The sequence below is a fragment of the Eucyclogobius newberryi genome, unplaced genomic scaffold (genome assembly GCF_026437365.1).
Source record: "Eucyclogobius newberryi isolate DKJ021-1_F unplaced genomic scaffold, fEucNew1.0.hap1 SCAF_7, whole genome shotgun sequence".
Lineage (NCBI taxonomy): Eukaryota > Metazoa > Chordata > Actinopteri > Gobiiformes > Gobiidae > Eucyclogobius > Eucyclogobius newberryi.
In genome coordinates, this window is record NW_027316389.1 from 15,406,582 (window position 1) to 15,428,733 (window position 22,152).

The 22,152-nt window shown below is 40.1% G+C and overlaps 1 protein-coding gene across 1 annotated transcript in view; it reads right to left on the bottom strand.

The window, feature by feature from the left end:
- The window catches only part of tspan9a (tetraspanin 9a), a 197,531-nt gene extending 195,943 nt beyond the window's left edge, over window positions 1-1,588 (bottom strand). The window contains exon 1 of the mRNA XM_072434832.1: window positions 1,521-1,588. The gene's annotated coding sequence lies outside the window, so the exon portion shown is untranslated. The remainder of the gene's footprint in view (window positions 1-1,520) is intronic.
- Between the last annotated feature and the right edge of the window lie 20,564 nt (window positions 1,589-22,152).

Genomic DNA, 22,152 nt, shown 5'->3' on the forward strand with positions numbered 1-22,152 from the left:
CAAGAACGTACATTAAGAGATTATTGAACCACTCAAGGCCAACATGTTTGCGGTCGGCGAACACGATTTTGATCAAACATTACTTACAAATATCAATTATCCTTGTACTTCCTGGTTTAGTCATAATTGTCTCACTGATACTAAAACTAGCATACTAAACCTTGTGATCGAAAATAAATAGATTAATTATCATTTGAACAAGTAGTAGTAAAATAAAATACTTTTTTTTACACTTATTGTGGTATCAAATCATACAAATAATAGTATATCATGATGAAAGTATGATATGCAAGACTTATTAGAGACATGATTTGAAAGTTTAAAGGTAAAATTTTAAACCAGTAAACTCTTGTGTAGTCACCTTCCTTGCAGCAGTAATATGCTCCTATGTGTTCTTGTTTGTATAGAATACCTGTGTACCTCCGGCATGTACAGCAAGAAAACTGAACTATGAGTGAAGGCAGCATGACACTCCAAAGAGCTGCTGTTTATTTTTGCACGCCGCATACGAATGCACACCCTAGTGGACTCTCTGCTGACTTTAAAGCCCTGCCTACGAGTCACTTATGTTTCTGGATTACCGAAATGTTTTACATACAAAACCTTGACCTCGCAGTGTCAGAGCTCCTGTGAATAATCCCCCTCGGTGGAACGTTACACCTCTTCTCTGGCCTCTTCAGCTCTCATCCTTTAACATCAATAGCATGTCGCTTCTCTCTCTCTCTCCACATTCCCACTTGGGTCGGACCGTGCCACCACTGGCGCCGAGGAAGAGCCTGACAGTTTGGCCCCGCTTTGATCCTGGGGTACAGGTTATCTATTGCCCCGGCTAATTTTAGTTCGCACTCTTAAGCTTCTTTTCTCTTTGAAGCGCTTGGGACTTGTGTGTGAGATCGTTTCTTAGTGGGAGGATTTTGTCTGGACACAAAGGAGTGACTATTGTAATGTGGATGGAGATTATCCACTTGGTACGTATCTTAATTGAGGCCATACGCTCTCAAGGGAGCTTTTACAGTGCAGGGACTTTCAAGGTAATGTTGTAAGAGGGTAATTTCTTTGTCATTGTGAAATTATTAAAAAGAGAGCTAAGTTGTTTTTTTACATTGGGATCAAAAAGTGATTAGTGGTAAAAACGATCATCACTTATTGTAAGCAAAACACATACTAAGGTTTTCTGTGGCACAAAAATGGTGGCAACATCAGTAATAATATAGTAATGTATGATAAAAACAATAATGTAATGTGTATTGTGAACCGAAATATCGCACAGCTCTTTACTGATCATTTTCAGGTCTGCGTGTGTGAAGAGTCTGAGAGTGCACAGGGAAATGAAGAAACATTTGTTTTGGGGTGAGTAAAGAGCTTTTCCATAAGGTACTTGAGTGAGTGGAGTGATCCACAGACGATGAGCACTGACGAACCCCCTGGGTAATCAGGAGCTCTTGCCTTTATTTAGCAGCCGTGCTTACAGATTGTGTTAGCAGATGAAGCCGGAGTGGCAGGTGAAACACAAAACATACCTTTTCTCTGAGAATGAAGCTGAGCGAGAGGCAGGCTGCCGCGTCAGGTCTGTGAGGTCAGGAGTCTGCAAAAAGAGAACATTGTCGGTTAAATACTCAGCAAGACAAAGTCAACTTTATTTATTTACCTCACAATTTATTAAAGCACTAAGCAGCAGTTTACAGTCCTGTATTCTTCCCTTGGCTTCACCCATGAATTATTACATCCTATAGGGATGGTGCTTATTCAAACAATAAAAGTGAAATATAAAACTTTGGCTTGGCCTGGAGAGGTTATAAAATGTTGAAGAGCATCAATAGCAGCACCTCCAGCGTGTGTTTACAACAGGTTACGTAGCAGAACACTGAAATGAGTGATTTTACAGAGTGCTCAGCAGCCGGACACCAGCTCGAGGATCATAAACCTCTGAGGGTGACCTCATCTCCTCTTATTGACCGAGTCAAGAGCACAGTCCTGGAGCAGCAGCGTGTGTCAGTCTTCAGTCAGACAGAGGCAGAGGAGAATTCACTAGAGACACTGTGGGAAGAGACGTTGGGCTTCATTCATGAAGCATTCTTAAAAAGTGTACTTAAGGCCTTCTTATGAACATTTTTGTCATTCACGAAATGTGTTCAAATCCAATAAAAAGTCTAGAGCACTCTTAAAAACCATCTTGGATCAGGACAGAGTGATACAGAATATAAGCCAGAACAGACTTCTTAGTAGTCGCAGCCTCTGAGTGGGCCACAGTTATAAACCCTAAACTCACTGCCCCATCAGCACCCCCAACGACAACTTTGCAGTGAACGCAATAAAACAATGAAAGCCCATAGAGCCCATTTGGAAGTTTAGAGAGAGTTTCTTAACAAATGCATATTCATTTTCATATAAATAAACATGTAAATGAGTAATGTGATGTCCGTAGGAGCATCGTGAACTTACTGAATGTTTATTGATGGTTTTATTGGCATTCTCTTACTTGCTTCATGTGTGTTTTGAGAACACAAGGTATTTTTCAAAATGTATGTCCAGGTTTGTCTCAGATAGCTTGGAAATGTAATTGTAGCGCTTCTGTTTTGAGAAAAACATGAGCAACTTGGAATTACTTTTTCCAGGTTCACACATTTTGAGTTGATGGTGCACATGTGTTATTTCCTTTCATACAATGTGCAAAAATTCACAACATTTGAGAAGAAAAGCTGTTAGAGCTTTTCTTCTCATGCTAACAATGAACGTGCTGTGGCCCTGCATAGAATATCAAAGCTCTTGTTCTTCCAGTTCTGTGAGTGATGCTCCAGCACAAGTGTCCTCAGCTGAGAGGAGCAGGAGGTGTCCAGCAGCTGATTTAGCGCCTCAATCTCACATAAGAAGTAACCTTTTCCCCCCTGTGCAATGAGCAACAAGAACACAGCGGGAGATTTTATTTCGGTTTTACTGTGAGGAAGAATTCCTGAAGTTTCAAGAACAGAAGGACAAAACTTTGATAGTGTTGTTGGTAAACTATCATGCACACACCCAAGCTATACATCATGGGTGTGTTTTTGGTTGGTGTTGAGTGTGAATGCTGTAGATGCACGTCTCCTTGAAACTAAAAGTGTATCTACTGTGTGACATATTAACGCTGACACGGGCTAAAACAAGGCAAAAATAACAATAAAATGGCACTATGTTCTGTTTCTGGAGGAGAGTCTGCCAGCAGTTTGCTTCAGTGTTGTTTTCTAAGAAGTTGATGCTCTGCCTGAAATGTTCCTCATAATGGCCATTAAACATATCCATCTCCATGGAGACAAGCAGGTTACATCTGTGGAAACACTTGTAATTCAATCAATATAAAATTGTAGAAAAATATATAGTTGTTGTCATCTGGACACTGTTTTTGAAAAAACAAGACGTTTCACGTCTCATCCAAGAGTCATTCTCAATATGTGGATCTAGAACAGAATATACACAAATTCAGGTCAGAGCGCCGTGCATTTTCATCTTAAAATCACAAACCACTCATTTGAAGACAGTGAGGTGCAGATCCAAAGCAGGAGAAAAGATGGTTTGAAAGAGGAGATAAGGAGGCCATTTTTGTTAAAAAGGAGAATTCCTTTTTAACAAAAATGGAGGTTTAAGGTTCTATTTACCGGTCGTGTACAGCAGTAGTTTGAAGCCATAGGGCAGTATGAGCCCTGTCCATTCTGATGCTAAACTGGTGCTCATCAGGTATAAGGGCGCTGCAGCCAGTTAACAACAGGATTTATATGGCCCATTACAGGGCTATTAACGTAACAACAAATATTAGTTTCAGGTGAAACACTGTGTAAACAAAGAGAAAAACAGGACAGGCCATTATCAAGAGGTCCCACCCGGTGGGCAGGGCTTACTCAGAATAGGATAAATATCTGAGTTCTCAGACTAGATTCACAGATTGAGAATGACTCATGGATGAAACTCAAAATGTCTTGTTTTTTTATATATACAGTGTGAATCTGACTTAATACAAGTTTAATAAGTTTAATGCCAAACAGCAAAAATAAATAAAAAATACGCAGGCAGCACAGCAACATCTCCATGGAGACCGGCCATTGGCAGTTCCCCTTTGATAAAAAGGAGAAAGAGTAGCAAAGCACTATCACTGTCTGAGATCATGGTTCAATAACCATTCAATGTTTCCACATATCTGAGACATACGAGGCCCGGGTATAGGAAAGTCAATGTTCTTCTTTCTTTCTGCTCACTATAGACCATGGAGTGTATTCTATAAAGAAAGAGTTTCTAAAAATGTATCTTTAGATTATTTTCTATTCCAGTGTACACAGCAAGGGTTGGATTCAGACAAAAAGATGAACCGGAAGTAGGAGATCTGGTCAAGGCACTGCTTGTGTTTCTCAGTGGGGGGTGCGACAGTGGGGGGCAGAGGTGGGAAAATGAACAGCATGAGAAAAGGTGATAATAGGGTCAGATGACAGATGATGTAAGAAAACTGTACTCAATCGGTTGGAAAGGAAACCAAGTTCTTGACAGTACTAAATAAGGCCACACGGAGAATGACACTGGCTGCGAAACAAGGCAGTTCCTCTCATTAGTGCGCTAGATAAATTAGGATCCTTCTCCTGCCCAAGAGGACACAAATATAATTATGTGACAGCAGTATTCGTCAACATTACAACCATGCTTCCTCTGGTCCCCGGTGGTCTGCAGTGAGGCTCCAGGACCAGGTCATGCTCAAACCAGTTAGAATTGAACATGATTAAAAAATAAGGTAATACTTTAAAATTATTTTCCTTAGTAAACTATTTATTATAAGGTATTAATAGCACTAGTTATTTGTGTATGGCACTTATAAAAGGCACTTGTTAGCATGTATCACTTGATCACCATTTAATAACCAGCTAATTAAGGCTTTTATACACATCGTGTACATCATTTATTAACATAAACATTTTTGGTTAATAGATTATTAACACTTATAATGCATTATAAACCACTTTATGAATGCGATTGTCTTATTATTGGCCTTCACAGTTTATTAAAGAACCTTATTTTAAAGTGTTACAAAAAATAGTATCCAGTAAACAACAGCTTATCAAGACGCTGCTCATTTACAATATACAGTACACAAACGATTAAGAGTATTAGATATATTTTATATGAAAGCTGTTTTGAACACAGCACTTGAATAATAGAAAAATAAGCATTAGGTAAATGGCCAAAGCAAAATAAATAAATAAATAAAGCAAAAACTGACAACAAAAGAGGAAGAGCTACATCTGCTCGGGGAAAATTACTGGACCCACCCCAGTAAGAATAATTATCTGTACTAACAACTAATGGAGATACAGAATAAAAAATAAAAAAATAATAATAATAATAATAATAATAATAATGGCCAAAGTATGTTATAATTCAATAGGCTCCTTCAAGTCCTTAGAAGCAGGTTTCCAGATGTTTAGCTCATGCTCAAATTATTATTTTTTTTTTTTTAAATATAGTAATAAGTAAGATTTTAGTATAAGAATAAGATTTTTGTTTTTTTTTAAGTTATATGTTTCTTTATTATTATACTTCTGTTCCTAATCTGTTTCTGTCACTAAACTGTGTTGTAAATGTTAAGGTTATCTTATCTTATCTTATCTTACACTACAGGAAATGCTCAGAGACTAGAGGACTGGGTGGGCATCACTGGCACTGCCCTAAACTGGTTAAGGTCCTATCTGGAAGACAGGAAGTACTTTGTTGAAATTGGTAGCTGTGTCTCAGACCACATGACCCTGACCTTTGGAGTGCCCCAAGGGTCAGTCCTGGGTCCCCTTCTGTTCAACCTCTACATGCTGCCGTTAGGTCAGTTGATACGCAGTGAAAATGTGTCCTATCACAATTATGCAGACGACACTCAGATCTATGTTTCACTGTCGGCAGGTGACTATGGACCAGTAGATTCACTCTGTCACTGCATCCAACAGATCAGTTTGTGGATGCAAAACAACTTTCTCCAGCTGAACTCAGACAAGACTGAAATAATCGTTTTTGGCCCACAGAAACAAAGAGAAAGTGTTAGTAGTCACCTCCAGAGTCTCGCTCTAAAGCCTACAAACCAAATTAGAAATCTGGGGGTAATAATGGACTCAGACTTGAACTTTAATAGCCACGTCAAATCAATAACATCAGCAGCTTTTTACCATCTAACATGGGGAATCTGCGTTTCAGTTTTATGCAGCTAAAATCTGGAACAGTCTTCCTGAAGATGTGAGACAGGCTTCTACTCTGACAATGTTCAAATCTAAGCTAAAAACAGTTTTGTTTAGCTGCGCATATGACTGAAAGGATTTTTTCTTTGCACTCTTCTCTTTTGTTTGTGATTTTATTAGTTTAGAAAATCAGTTGGATTGATAATTTTTAATTTAGTTAATTTTATTGTATTTCTGTTTCTGTAATTTCTTTGTGATTTGAAATCATTTTTCCTGCTGTGAAGCACTTTGAATTGCCTTGTGTATGAAATGTGCTCTACAAATAAACTTGCCTTGCCTTGCCTTCAGTCTAAGGGTTTCGGAAGACGTTTACAAGGCCAGAATAATATAAGGAGCTCAAAGTATTAACTACATCAGCGTGGCCTGCACCTCTTCTGACCTATCATTACCAATACTGTGCTTCAATGGCTGATCATACTTATATGGACATAATGCTGCTGTATACGAGGTCAAGGTATAATTCAAGCCCTGTACATCAGCGAAGCTTTGTTCAGCCATGCTCTCCGGCGAGGTGTTGAACATGCCCTTTAGTGATTGCTGCTTCTCTCCAATGCCGTACGCTACCTATTCACTGATGAACGATACACTGTGTTACTGAGAACACTTTGCTACTGGCACGAGCATCACAGCAGATGACGCAGTTCTTTACATCCGGCCTGCTCCAGCTGCTCAAAAGTTTACGTTGTAGCCGCTCTCATCATCTTTCCATCACTTAGTTTGCTGGCACCGAGCGCACGGGCCTCTAATTACCTAACGTGTCAACACCAGCTTACCAAGGACAATGGATGTAATGTACATTCTGCCATTTTAAATTTTTGCAATCCTTGAGAAAAAAATGCACTCAACACTAAAAAAGTAATGAGAGCCAAGTCAATATTCCCTTTCCTGGCTCTCTCGCTCCAAGTGCACATGATTTATTGTGAATGTCTATAAATCACAAAACACATTTGCACCTATTTGTTTTTCCAGAGCAGAAAATATGATTTCCGCCGCAGTAAGTTACGGTCAATGAGATAGATGTGGGTTTCTGGTCAACAGGCGCCGAACAACACAGATGTAACAGTGTAAATCTATTCAGTTGGTTATGTTGCTGCAGCTATAAACAGACTGCAAATGTGTCTGCATCACTCACTCGTGCGGGTTATAGCACCATCTGTGGGAATTTACCTCATTTGTGTCAGTGCAGGAACATGGCTCTCTGGGATGTCCTGCAGCAGTCATGTTTAGAGCCTTTTATCCTGCGACACACTGGAGACTGCGAGGACACTGAGGGGACACGGAGAGGGTGCAGGGAGCCTCGTGTCTTTGAGTTTTCGCATTGACAATTACCCACACTCCCATGGAAAAAGCTGTGACCTTCACTGTCCAGTGTCCTGGTGTCAAGGCTAGGAAAAAGCTGGGTGTAACAGATCGCTCTACTCCAGGGATCGCTTCAGCCTGACACAGTGTCATGCGGGCGGCCCTCTCCATTCCAAACAGAACGGTGAGGTACACAAATAAGCTTGTTTTAATAAGCACAGGGGAGATGTGTTGAAAAGTCACCAGTGTGCTGTGTGTGTGGTAACGGCTCTCCATTTGTCTGGCGGTAAAGAGCAGAGGCTGCAGCTGCCGTGCTTCCACACTGTGAATGAAGCAGTGTCAGCTCGAGTTGAGCTGAACGCCTGTTTACTCAGAGGAAAGAGTGGGCTTCATCCCGAGCTGCCAGCTGCAGAGAGATGTGGAGACGCTCCAGCACACAAGACTCCGGTGGAAAGTATAGAACAGAACATTACATCAGCCTAAAAGAGTTACACATTTTTTCTGCAAACGTGCTGCATTCTACTCCCTTGCAGTATGTGCCGTAAATACATATTGACAACGCTCTTTAGTGTGTGCTTCACAAGGGCAAACAAACCATATGCTCACAATTATAATTAATTGATAAAGTGCATTTTAAGCTGCATTTCACAACTTGCTTATTTTTTGTTTAAAAAGAAAACAATTACATTTATTTACCTTTATTTAACCAGGAAAGTCCAACTGAGATTTAGAAGCTCTCCTGACCCCAGAGTGAGGAGCCTATTATACATGATTTTAGCATGTTTTAGTAATAACAATTAAGATAAGACATTGTGAACAGCCGTTACACAGTAAAAAATATAACTTCCATTTGTATTGCACTTGACAAACCGTTCAAAGCCCTTTTACTTTAGCAACACTCGGCAGTGGCAATTCCATATTGACGGAAAAGTTGTTGTTTCCAACTGCTGAAAATTAGTGGTTAAGTAATTATGCCATCCAGAATGTTGTAACAATCTTAAACATACGAAGCATTAGCTCCCCTCAATTCTCTCTTTTACAAACCCTTAATGAAGCAACAAACACAACAGAGCGTTAACTCTGTAGCGTGCACTTTGAGAAATGACTGTAAAACTTCTATGACAGTAAGTGTGGTGAGCACTCAGGTGAAGTGAAGGTTACCGGATGATTCTACATGACTAAAGCCATTTGGAGTTCACATGCGTGTCTCAGGAGGAGAGTGTGCATAAGGTGATTTAACTCTTTCATTACCGGAGTGTTACCGATCTCAGTGCTTTTGGCTGTTGCTGATATTACTCAATGCCGTGAATGTTCCGACATCGGTGCATCTTTAGACAGCAGCGAGAGCCCCAGTGCACTCCATATACTCTCCACGCCTGGACTTCACCCCCCAGCATTGCGACGACATAGGCGTTATATCCACCTGCATGCTTTCTGCAGAAATCCCATAGAGATATAATGAGAAGTAGGGACAATAACACTGAGCTGCAGGCTTTGTTGTGCTTAGAGTCTGTTCCACGGTTTAAAAGTTGCGCCTTGAATTCAGAAACCTCCTGTGGTGTATCTCATCCGTCAGAAATGCCACACAGATTGGCCCGGTGCCACAGTCGCAGCAGTAGCCCCCCCCCACTGACCTCCCTCTTCTTCATTCCATCTTCACTTCCACACACATCGGCCGTGCAATCAGGCCTAAGCCCAGCCGGCCGCTGTTTTAAATTACACTGCAATTCCTGGGATATGTTCTTGTGCCTTATGGAGTTCCACATGAAGACTGCACTGGAGTAAAGGAACCTTAACTTAGCCTTGTCACACCGCATATGTTAACTTATCCTTCAATTAAAGATCGATGAACCATATTGTTTTTGGCTTAGTATTTATCATGTGAATCTTTTGAGAGCGCTTTAAGAGCTTTGTACCATATTTTCCGGACTATAAGTCGCACCAGCCAAAAAATGCATAATAGAGAAGATAAAAACACATATAAGTTGCACTGGAGTATGAAATGAGGTTGCAAGTGTGAAAATAACAGATAATGTCACATATAAGTCGCTAATATCACATATAAGTCGCTATAAGTATACGTTTATAGTAGAAATATAAGTATAAATTGTACCCCGGCCAAAACTATGAAAAAAGGTGCAACTTATACTCCGGAAAATACGGTATATGTTTTTGTAATAATTATGGTTTTCATATGTCACAGCTCAACTTATTTACAATTATGATTAATTTAGAAAAGGGTTCACCAAGGTTATCATGCTAAAGAGTTATTCTGTCTGAAGCATTTGTTTAAATTGTATTGTGTATTGGGTTGTTTTAGCTTGATCTCTCTAGCTGTCATTATTCACGCAGTTCTTAGTGGAAGTGTGTGTGGCATTCGGCGTGACTTCTCAAAGAATTCGTTCCCCTCGTAATCTCCTCGGACGGGATCAGATCGCTCTTGAGCCCAAGCATTCCTACATGGAAGCGTCATGCGCCCGCGTCGGTGGGTCCGATCAGACGAGTGACTGTGTAAAGTGGCTGATCTGCATGAAATGGTAGACTTCGCAAAGGCGTGAATAAGTTGAATTTACTGCCGCAGCTGTCAGCCATTCGAAATGTAAATAGAATTCCGCCGCACCTCGTTCGTTTACAAGTATGATAATATTATACCGTAACGCGAGAACATTCTGCATTGGGAATGGCGGATGTAAATAGTTCCATATCATGTCAGTTGTATTAAATATATGTGAGGTTTGTCTTATCTTACATTTCATTGCAGCTATTGGGACTGCAGCTATCTATTATTTTAGTAATGGAGTGATGTATAATGAACAATTACAGTTCATCGTAATTAAAAACTAACAAATAAGGAGTTTTGGTTTGAAATTACACAATTTAGTCTTGATTTCACATGAGTACGTCTCCAAGGCAGCATTATTTCCCTTCTATAGACAGACACACCAGTCCAAATGGCCATGATGAGTGCATCTGACACATTTCAGTCTCTTTGAGGTCATTCATTTCTGAAAGGATTCATGTTGGTCTTCCACTGAAACAAGAAACAAGCAACTTAAATGTTGAATTCACTTCCAGTAACCAACTGCATTGTAAAGGCCACATTAAACATGCAGAGTAACAGTAGCTATGAATTAATTTGCATTTTATATAACTGAAGAGAATAAACATCTACACTTTTTCAAACTTGTTGTTACGTGAAGCCAGTGTTGGTTTACCTTGAGTTATGTTTTGAGCGCTGTCACAAGTTCAAGTTCAGCTTCAAGTCATTGTGCGGCATTAACTCCGTGTGCCGTTCACTTTAGCCTCTGTGCCTTCTCCCCTCGGTGTGGACTTTCTGTTTCATCATCCTTGTCCTCCGTGCTCTTTCACACAACAAAACTCCACTCCATAGACGCAAGTGTGAGTTTAAAACGCTTTCTCCTCCTTTGTGCTTTAGCTGCAGGGGCCGTGCAGAAATGAGCTCTGTGAGAAAGAAGTACTTCTGTGCGCTTTAAAGTTTTCATTCAATATATAAATGAAACATATAATCAAGGGAATAAAAATAGTAATCCAAGTTTTTTTAAATCAACTTACTCAATTTACTCGATTAAGTTTTTTTTCCCTAGTGGCTACATTGACCTTTATTTGACCTATTTTGGGGTATTTCAAAATGGTATTGCATTGTCTACAGTATTACTATTTATATTATTATTTATTTGTTGTTGTTGTTGTTGTTGTGTTTGTTACAATGCAATATGCGAAATACAAGTGTGTTATAATTATCAAACCCCTGAACCATAAAAAAAACTGACCATTGCAAGATCAAGCATCTAATTTGTTGAGGTTTTCGCTCTCCTTTCTTGTTTTGCGAAACCTTAATCGCCGTTTGAGCCATAAACTGTTGTAAAGCCAGTGTTATACTATTGGACTAATAACCGAGTCAGAATAAACTTGGGAACGCGTGTCTCTTGTAAAACCTCATTAGAGACTATCACCAGTTTATGGACTCCCACCAACACCTGCAATGCCCACTATTTAATAATGCAGATAAAACACCGGTCTTGCTAATAGGATACTCTGCACGACTGCACAGTAACACTCGCCTATATTCATTTCCATTATTGTCCAATTTAGGGACATGCATAATGCGTGTTGAGACTGTGGGGCTTAGGGGGCATCCATTATTTTAGAGGTTTGTCCTGAGAATCCTTGTTGGAGACATTACGGAGAGCACACGAGAGGGAAGAGATTGATCAAGGCGGACAGATTAAACAGGACATCGGTGAGTGGGGCGTGAGGGAGGGATGTAGCCGTGAAGTATGCGGTTTGTATCTCTGATGGTGTTTTGGATTACCCTTAGGCCTGGGTAAAGAAAGCCGACTCAGCGCTATGTTTTCAGTAACTCTGCAGTCCCTTCAGAAATATAAAGAAAACAGCAGCAACGTGAACAGAGGCTTTCTGCTGCTGAAATGAAATGATTTTTTCAGACATTATATGACTAGTTTTTCTCCTAAACAATCAGTTAATTCGAAATAACTTTAGTGTGAATGGTTTGAAGAAGGAGAGGAGACTGAGACACACTGAGGAGGAGCAACACGATGACACATGGACTGGAGCGGACACACTACAGAGGGACTTTTAATCTGACGTATAATCTAAATGAAACAGGAAAGTCACAAAGGAAAAGCGTAAAGGCAAATTTTACCCTAATAAAAAATAATCCTATTATATAGCTAAACATAGAACTAGATAAATTATACCTCAATCAAACATTTTCCTTTTTTTCTTAAATTAAGTGTATTAAGATAAGATAAGATATTCCTTTATTGTCCCACATGGGGAAATTTCATTGGTGCAACGCAGGTAGATACAGAGGTAGATATAGTTAGTGTCCTAACTGTAGCATAGTATTGGTAAATGTCTATACAGGTGCATCACTCTGTCACAGCAGAAAAGCAGCCTGGATAAAGTCCGACTAAAGAGTATACATGCAACTCCACTGTGTCACATGCAGGAAAAAAAGGTTTGTTTGCAATTTGTTCATCTAAAACTGTGGATAAAGTGTTCCTTAGAGTGCTTCTTACTGTTCCAGGAAACATTTTCATTGTGAACACAGTTTGTGAATGCCAGAAATATTGGTAATACAAACTTAAGTACACATTTGTTGGTCTCTCCTTCCTGCAAGAGGCTGAACGAGAGAACATTTTACAACATCTTTTAAAGTAATATGCTGTTTCAAATGCTTGAGTGAAGTTCAAACTGAGCCGTAAAGTGAGTTTGCCTTTCCAAGCTGCTACTGTTGTTGCATATTGATTTAGCATTAGCACAACGAGCCAGACCAATTTTTTGGTCTTAGCTTTGGTGCATAGAAATGTAATTTAAAGTGAAAGTGACAGTAGACTCAGAATGAACTGCCCATACAAAGACAAGGCAGAGCACTTAAAGGGCCATCGACTTTCACCAGATTGTATTTCATCCAAGCATTTGAAATGTCTAAATGTTACATCAACAGTTGTTCATAAAGATCATTTTATACAGAATTAGGTCAGTTTAGTTGTTCGGTTTTAATTAAAATCATGGTTATTTGCTGACCTGAAATACTGGGACTGCTAAATCTGCAGATTGAGATTTGAAAATAAGGTTTTTAATAATAATAATAATATGTTCAAAGTTAACATTTTCAACGCATCCAGGAGAGTTTACAAAAAGACGGTGACCAGAAGAACTAAGGCTTGTCCTCTTTAGGTCATTTATTAATCTTAATGAGTTACTTTGTACAGTATTAGGTGTTGACATAGGGCTGACAATATATATGACAATATAATAAAACAATCTGTATCTCAGAACATGTTTGTACAGCTCCAAACTAAAGGTTTCGCAGTTTTTTACATAAATTAATAGAGGATATTATATTGTATGTGAAGGAAATGATGGTAGCCTAGTTTAAAAAAATTGCAGCCTTTAACATTTGCGTCCATTGAAATTGCGATTGTGATTTCATTGCGATTAACCTTGCAGCTTTAACTGGGATTATATTCTAGTTACATGAAGAGTAAATATATACATAACATTTAAAAATAGAAACGTAACTGCTCAGCCTTAGTTTCTTCCTCATCACTGACATTGTGCAGGAGGTACAAACTGCATTTCACAAATTTACACGCATTTAAATCCAATTCTTTATCCTCCACGTGCATGTGTCATTCTCAGACGAACCCCCAGATGACAAAGGCTGACAGTGCATTCCGAGAGTGGGTGCGGAGAGGGTGCGGCGAGGGTGCATGGGTCAGCAGGGTGCCAAGGTTCATGCCGACGCAGGAGACTTATGTCACTGTGCTGCTTCTCATCAGCCGGCCTGTCACACACGCCGCATCGTTTATGTGAGAAAGAGTGGCCATCAAACAAACTGGAAGGCAAATCACCAGCATGTATTCTGCAGTTGGATACACATTTCAAAGAGCCGGGGCTGGAATGAGCAGCAAATTGGACTGATATGAAGTATGGGGTGGCGCATCATAATAAATCTGTGCAACGTCATATTCATATGAGGTCAAGATTTTTGTATCTGTATGGAAATGTATGCACTCCTGCGAAATAGAAAATAGGTCGAGATGGCTATGAGCAAAAAGAAATCGAAATGAAAATGAGTCAACTGAACGCTTCAAAGACAGAAATCTGTAAGTGCCAAACCAGTAAATCTGTAATTGTATTTAACACTTTGAAAGTCATATATGTTCTGCTTCTATACATTCACATTGGAAAATAGAGTTTCAGAGTGATGTGTGGAAAAACAAATGTAAGTACCGTATTTATACCGGACTATAAGTCGCACCAGCCAAAAAATGCATAATAGAGAAGTAAAAACATATAAGATAAGATATTCCTTTATTGTCCCACATGGGGAAATTTCATTGGTGCAACGCAGGTAGATACAGAGGTAGATACAGAAGAACAGATCACTTATAGGAAGTCTGAAAAACACTTTCAGTAGAAGATCTCCTATAAATAAATAAAAAAAACTCCCATAGACAAATGAATAAATAAATACATAAATACCATTGCATGTGATCACGACAGTAATTGCACATGATATATATATAAGTCGCACTGGAGTATGAAATGCGGTTGCAAGTGTGAAAATAACAAATAATATCACATATAAGTCGCTAATATCACATATAAGTTGCTCCGGAGTATAAGTATATAAGTATAAATATAATACTAATACTGAAATAATGAAAAAAGGTGCGACTTATAGTCCGGAAAATATGGTAATAAAAGTGATGACGTCACCTCATTCAGTAGAAAAAAGGTTATTCCTGCTACCAGAAAAAAAGAAAATCGAAATACAAATAGGATGCAAGAAACACTATTTTTTCACTTCCTTTTCTTTCTCCTCTGCCTTTCCTCCTGCTCCTTTCCTCTTCTCTACCTCTCCTCCTCTGCCTTTCCTCCTCTCGCTTGTCCTCCTTCTTTCCGGTAGCCATTCAGTTCGAGCGTTTAGAGCTGCTGGTGGGAAAGCCGGCAGTGTAAATACCTGCTCAGTCCTGCTCACATGTCCCAGCGCCACAGCAGACACGTGTCTTTTTGTTTTGAGACCCTTTCACGTAAGATTGGACAACATAGACTCTGGGTAATCATTGTCGACTTCATGGTCTTCGAATGGTCCAATGCAAGACCCTGTCCCCTAATGGTCCAAATGCAAGACCCTGTCCCCTAATGGTCCAAATGCAAGACCCTGTCCCCTAATGGTCCAAATGCAAGACCCTGTCCCCTAATGGTCCAAATGCAAGACCCTGTCCCCTAATGGTCCAAATGCAAGACCCTGTCCCCTAATGGTCCAAATGCAAGACCCTGTCCCCTAATGGTCCAAATGCAAGACCCTGTCCCCTAATGGTCCAAATGCAAGACCCTGTCCCCTAATGGTTCAAATGCAAGACCCTGTCCCCTAATGGTTCAAATTCAAGACCCTGTCTCCTAATGGTCCAAATGCAAGACCCTGTCCCCTAATGGTCCAAATGCAAGACCCTGTCCCCTACTGGTTCAAATGCAAGACCCTGTCCCCTAATGGTCCAATGCAAGACCCTGTCCCCTAATGGTCCAATGCAAGACCCTGTCCCCTAATGGTCCAAATGCAAGACCCTGTCCCCTAATGGTCCAAATGCAAGACCCTGTCCCCTAATGGTCCAATGCAAGACCCTGTCCCCTAATGGTCCAATGCAAGACCCTGTCCCCTAATGGTCCAAATGCAAGACCCTGTCCCCTACTGGTTCAAATGCAAGACCCTGTCCCCTAATGGTCCAATGCAAGACCCTGTCCCCTAATGGTCCAATGCAAGACCCTGTCCCCTAATGGTCCAATGCAAGACCCTGTCCCCTAATGGTCCAAATGCAAGACCCTGTCCCCTAATGGTCCAAATGCAAGACCCTGTCCCCTAATGGTCCAATGCAATACCCTGTCCCCTAATGGTCCAATGCAAGACCCTGTCCCCTAATGGTTCAAATGCAAGACCCTGTCCCCTAATGGTCCAATGCAAGACCCTGTCCCCTAATGGTTCAAATTCAAGACCCTGTCCCCTAATGGTTCAAATTCAAGACCCTGTCCCCTAATGGTTCAAATTCAAGACCCTGTCCCCTAATGGTCCAATGCAAGACCCTGTCCCCTAATGGTCCAATGCAAGACCCTGTCCCCTAATGGTCCAAATGCAAGACCCTGTCCCCTAATGGTTCAAATGCAAGACCCTGTCCCCTAATGGTCCAATGCAAGACCCTGTCCCCTAATGGTCCAAATGCAAGACCCTGTCCCCTAATGGTTCAAATGCAAGACCCTGTCCCCTAATGGTCCAATGCAAGACCCTGTCCCCTAATGGTCCAAATGCAAGACCCTGTCCCCTAATGGTCCAATGCAAGACCCTGTCCCCTAATGGTCCAAATGCAAGACCCTGTCCCCTAATGGTCCAAATGCAAGACCCTGTCCCCTAATGTCTCAAGCTGAATGTCCACTGCACGATTTTGGCCGTCTGTGAAGAAAGTTTACAACTGGAATTGTTGGTGAAATCTTGTGATTTAAAAACATGGGTCGTAGGCCTCACAGTGTGACGGACAAAAATTAAAACTTGACCCGCTGTGCAACCAAAGACAAGCTACAATCTGTATCAAGCAGTGTCCGATCATTTTGAATCTTGGTTGAAGAGTGAGACCTCCTCTCGCTGTATCTATGATTTCTCAAGGCAACAGCAGGAGCTCAGCCATGAACCGGGATCATATACTCTCATTTCGCTTTCATTTACTGACTTTTCCAAGCTCATGTAGTGCTAGACTCAGCGTGGCATGACTTCGGCCACTTTACCACACACTGACTTAAGCTCTTGAACAACATGAATGTGCAAGTCTTCCCAGGTCTTGTAGTGTGACATCCAAATATTTTACAGGACAAAATAAATTGTGTAGTGAACCACTGGCACTAAACAAACAAACAAACATTTACAAATGATTGTTCAATCTGTGTACTAGCATTTATGTATTTATTCCTCTTGATCCACCATTTGATAAGGTTAAGGTTAAGGTACACTTTATTGTCCCAATAGGACAACTCCACAGAAAAAGATGATCTTCTTGTTGTCAGGCGACAGTGCTAGCCTCTCTGTCACTGTGCCGTGGTACAAACAGAAAAAATACCCTCAAATTGATAAACATTTGATTGTCCCTAAATCTCATTTTCAGTTCAATTTGCTTCAGCTTTGAAGAGGGAATTGTCAAAACGAATGCCCAATCTATTGTCAATCAGAGCATCTCTCCAGACACCAGCTTTACTCCTCCAGTTATCAATGTATTATTTACAGGATGTCATTTAATAGCCCTGGACGTAAGCAGAAGATGTTTGTCCTGCTGCTCACACAAATGCAGAGGCTGTATGTTATAGCATGAATTCAATTTACAATAGAATGAGAGGGTTTATACTTCAGGACAAGTCTGTGTGGATACAGACCATTACCAGTTATGTCCTCAAATACTACTCTAAAATCCTCCAGTTGTACATGAACACATCTGATGGAGCAACACATGTTCACCTTTTATAACTTAATCACTGAGAGCACACTCACTTTTTCCTACATCTGCTGGTATTAGTCCATCTCTGACTGAACAGACTAAAAGCTGCATATAAAATCATTGGACTCCCTGTAAGAACTCTGTCCTCCTTTTCTGAGCATCAAATTGTGAGCAGAGGGACTGAGACCCTCCAGGACCGGATCATACTTTATGCTTCTAAAATTGATCTGGCTCCCGTTTGGGATGTCTGCAATGTCCAGGACAGCTCTGGCTTAAAGTCTGTTGCCCTTCTCAAAAGAACTGCCCTGAAGCGCGAGTGCCTGACTCTGACCTGTCCTCCTGTCCACTTTTATTGTCCTCAGAGGATAAATAAAGATATTGGATTGATTGATTAATTGATCAATTGAAACATGCCGTAATAGGTCTATTCTGATGATACTCTCCCTCATCCTGTCCCATTTTATACAGATAAAGATGCATAATGAAGATTTTGAATCTCCCTAAAATGTGTTAATTAAAATGTTTCCTTTTTCCTTTTTTCCTCTTCTGATTAAAAATAGAGCTTTGTGTCACTTGGAAACAGCACATCTAAAGCTTTATTTTAAAAATTGATTAGTTTAATAGTCAACAGTTACAATTAAAATACATTTAAATGTTTTAATATCAAACGTGTATAACTGCTGAGTCAAATGTATTATAGTGGATTATTATGGACACAAATTCCTTGAATATTGTAAACAGATAATCAAATTAGACATATTAAAAGATTAAATAAAATAATTCCCGCAGTCCGTGATGTCACGTCCTGTTGGAACATAAACAATTGCCTTATTGTGGATTTCAAATCATATTTTTGACCAGTATAATAGGCTGTTACGATCAGAAAAGACATTTTTCCTTGATCTATGCTAAAAATTGGACATTGAGCAAGTCTGGAATCTCCTCAACTTGTGGTCATTTCTGTTTTTGACGTCTCCATTGACTTGAGTGTAATTTAGACCAAACACATCTAAGTACGGTAATTATAGAAAAGTAATACGGAGCAAATATGAGACATTCTGGACCAACAACGTGTCAACACATTCATTGATTAGCTTGTTGTCAGAGCACTTACCCACTATCACATCAGTAAATTCCTATTTACAAGATCTATAAATGTCCTTTTAACTGAATTTTGATCTCTTATGGCCTCTGTAGCCTTCAGATAGAGTTATGGCGCAGCATGTGGCAGAGTGAGCACTTTGGCCACACGACAACGCTGTTCAACGACCCTAGGGCAGCTTTGTTGTGATTATCGGCAATTATCTTCTCACTGGAGGAGACAAAGACAAACAAACGTCCAAACATTAAGACACATACACATACAGCCTGCAGCGGAGACCTGCTTTGTCATCGAGAGGAGAACGCGAGCGCTGCCAATCCCTCTGCTTCCTCCTCCTCCTCCCGGCACGCCAGGCTGAGCACAATGCCATCCAGTTCATTTCCAAATCTGTCTAAAGCTCACAAAAGAACACCTAAAGAAGAAACGCTGAGGTGGTGTTTCAGCCAACTTTGGTGCACTGCCTTTGAGTCTAAAGGTTATGCAAAATTCCGGGTTTTTCAAAGTGTCGTGCAGGGGTATTATATGTTGTATAAATTGTCTAAAATCATTCTTTAAAGTTCAGATGAAATAAATGGGATCGAAGTTGAATGTACAATTCCTTTCAAAACAACTTTATAAACTGCCCATAGTTTGAGCTGGAGGGCAGGTGAAACTTCAATGGAAGAATTTGCTTTTGAAACGGTCAGATTGCAGAGGGTTTGTCGGGGGTTATGGTTGGTATCTCTGCAATTACTGGTCCTATTCACATGAAACCAAAACTGTCACAAAGTTCAACGTCTTTCCTCTCTATGGTGAAAACTATAGCTTTTCACCTATAGCTTCAAACTGTGGAGGTATTTTTCGAGCACAAAGGCATGACTGTTGTAAATGAAAAGGATTTGAAGACGTTGAGATTAGTATGGTTAAAGTTTGTGGAAATGTGGTAAGGTTTAACATTGTCTGTTAGTTAAGTGAACAGATTGCGTGGCACAAAACTGAGCGTGAGGCCAGAATTCAATGGCAAGAATTGCTGTTTAACTGTCGGATTGCAGATTTGTTGACCTGGTTTATGGTCAATACCTCTGTAATCACTCCTAACCAGAAAACAACTGGCACAAAGTTTTGACGTCTTCTTCTGTCAGCAAATTATGATGTTTTCACAATAGCTCCAGTGATGCCATTATTCAACTCAAAAGACCTGATTGTTGTCGGTTGGAAGGTCTTCAAGCCAAGTCCAAACACAACAAAACACACAAAAAAACATGAGCACAAACTATGAGGTCTAGGCTTATCTATTTTCCATGGAATTTAACCCTTCGGGGTCCGGAGCTTTTTTGGCCGTTTTTGGGTACCTTCAATTTTGCCCTGATACACTACATTAAGAAATGTTTACAAGACCAATGTTGGGTATCTTTTTTTTCAGCACAACCTCACCTATATGGTGTCTAAACCAGGACTAACCCAGGACTAAACCAGGTCTAAACTTGATCAACATGAAGTGTGCCCCTCATTTTGCTTCACAACAACTATATTACTGACAATGAAATACTTGAAATACTAAAACTCTCCAAAACTACTCAAAAACAGCATGATTCCTCTCGTTCGTTCTTCTTCTTTGACTATTTGTCATGTGACTAATGTTTACATTCCTCGTGTGCGTCCTGAACATCCGGGTTAGCACAAGGCTAACGTTTTTTTCCGTTTCGTTTTATCACAAAAGACAACAAAGTTATTATAAGAAATGTAACGCGCGCAGAAAAGAGCGCATATTTTTCCGCACATTTTTAATGGAATTGAAACGTTCATAACTTTGGTTTTATCGGGTGGATTCAAATAAAACAAAAACTCCACTTCCGTATGACGTCCATGTTTTCACACGCGCCGGCGCGGGCGTCGACCCCGAAGGGTTAAATAACTAAAATCTAACATCGAGCTTCCCTATAGAACATGTATGTAATATTAGCACCAGAAATGTTTGCCTGGGTGGGCAGTAACACCCGGGAGAAAATCACATCACACACAACACGATAGTATTTACCAAGGACTTAATGTTCTTATAATCTGCTAAAAAGGCAACATATTTCTCCAGAGGCCAGTTCTACTTCCATTAACAAACATATGGGGGATAAATGTTTGATTAATAGCGCTCTCTGTTACACTCTATTGAGCCTGAACATATTAAATTTTGTGTACTATACTTTGATACAACTGTGGTGTGAACATTGAAGTATTTTAATGTGACACGTTGTATGTGACAAGTTTATGAGTAATTAGACTAGAAGATTTTCCCGAATCAGAGTTTTCTGTGAAATGTAAAACAGGAAATAAGCCATGCATCACCATCCACTATCCATCATTTGTGCACGTCTAAACTATCCTTTTCCGACCAAGCTCCATTTACACTGCCAAAAAACATCATCACAAACAACCATCTTGATCACAAACAAAGAGAGCGAACCGGTGTTTGTGTAGAGTGAATGTTTGGCTGCGTTTCTGGATGCATCGGTGAGTGACTGAGTGCTTCTTTGATGGCACTTTCAGAAAACACCTTGACTTTGATTGCTTATCTTTGCATGGGAGGAGAATGCAGTGGGTCAGCAAAGTCTACACTCTCATGAAGGACATGCAGTGTGTTACTGATTCTTCTGCAACTGCAACTTTACTTATAACACACTTTAAAACAATTGAAACGATTGTCAGGCGCCGTCCGATCGTAAATGTATGCTCCATTCCTGTCAAAATGAACATGAACAGTGCCTTAGAAATAGAAATGGAAGAAAAAACAAAGAGCATTGAGAAACAACATGTGCAGCAACCAAATGATGTTCACTTAAAGGGCCATTCAGGTGAAAATGAGTCTGTTGTGCGCTGTCTGCATGTAATTACAAACTGTTTTATTCTCTGCAAAACTGGAATATGCTGGAGTATGCAGGCTGCTCATGTTCCGTTGCAAGGTCTTTCCCATGACAGTAAACTCGGCTCTGAAGTTGCTAAAAGCGCTTATAAACTCATTGCAATTAAAAGTCGCACATAAGTGAGTGAGTTTACATGTGCACAGCTAAAAAGAGTTTAAAATGTACCAGTTCTGGTTTTGTCATGTTTTTAAGATGTAAAACTGATTGTGTTCTGATTCATACTAGAATATTTGATAAGATATTCAAGAGCTAATGTCTTCCACTTTCTGTGATACAAAAAGTGGTTGTGATTGGATCTTCAAAAACTTTGCTGTAAGCCTCATCTCCCATCCTCATAGAACAGAAATAGCGAATGCAACAGTATAAGAGGCTTTATATAAAACTTAACCTGGATGTGAGTCAGGCGCATCTAGCACTTATAATCACTACAATACGCTCAGATATTGCCACTCAAAGTATGCCAAGTAGGTAAAAAGAGAGCGATAAACGTGTGATCTTACCAGCTCTGTAATGTAAATGGCCAGTGTTGAGAAAGTTTGTTCATGTTTAGTTTTTCCTTCTCTGAGTGAAATGTCTTAAAAGCGTGGGAGAAACAC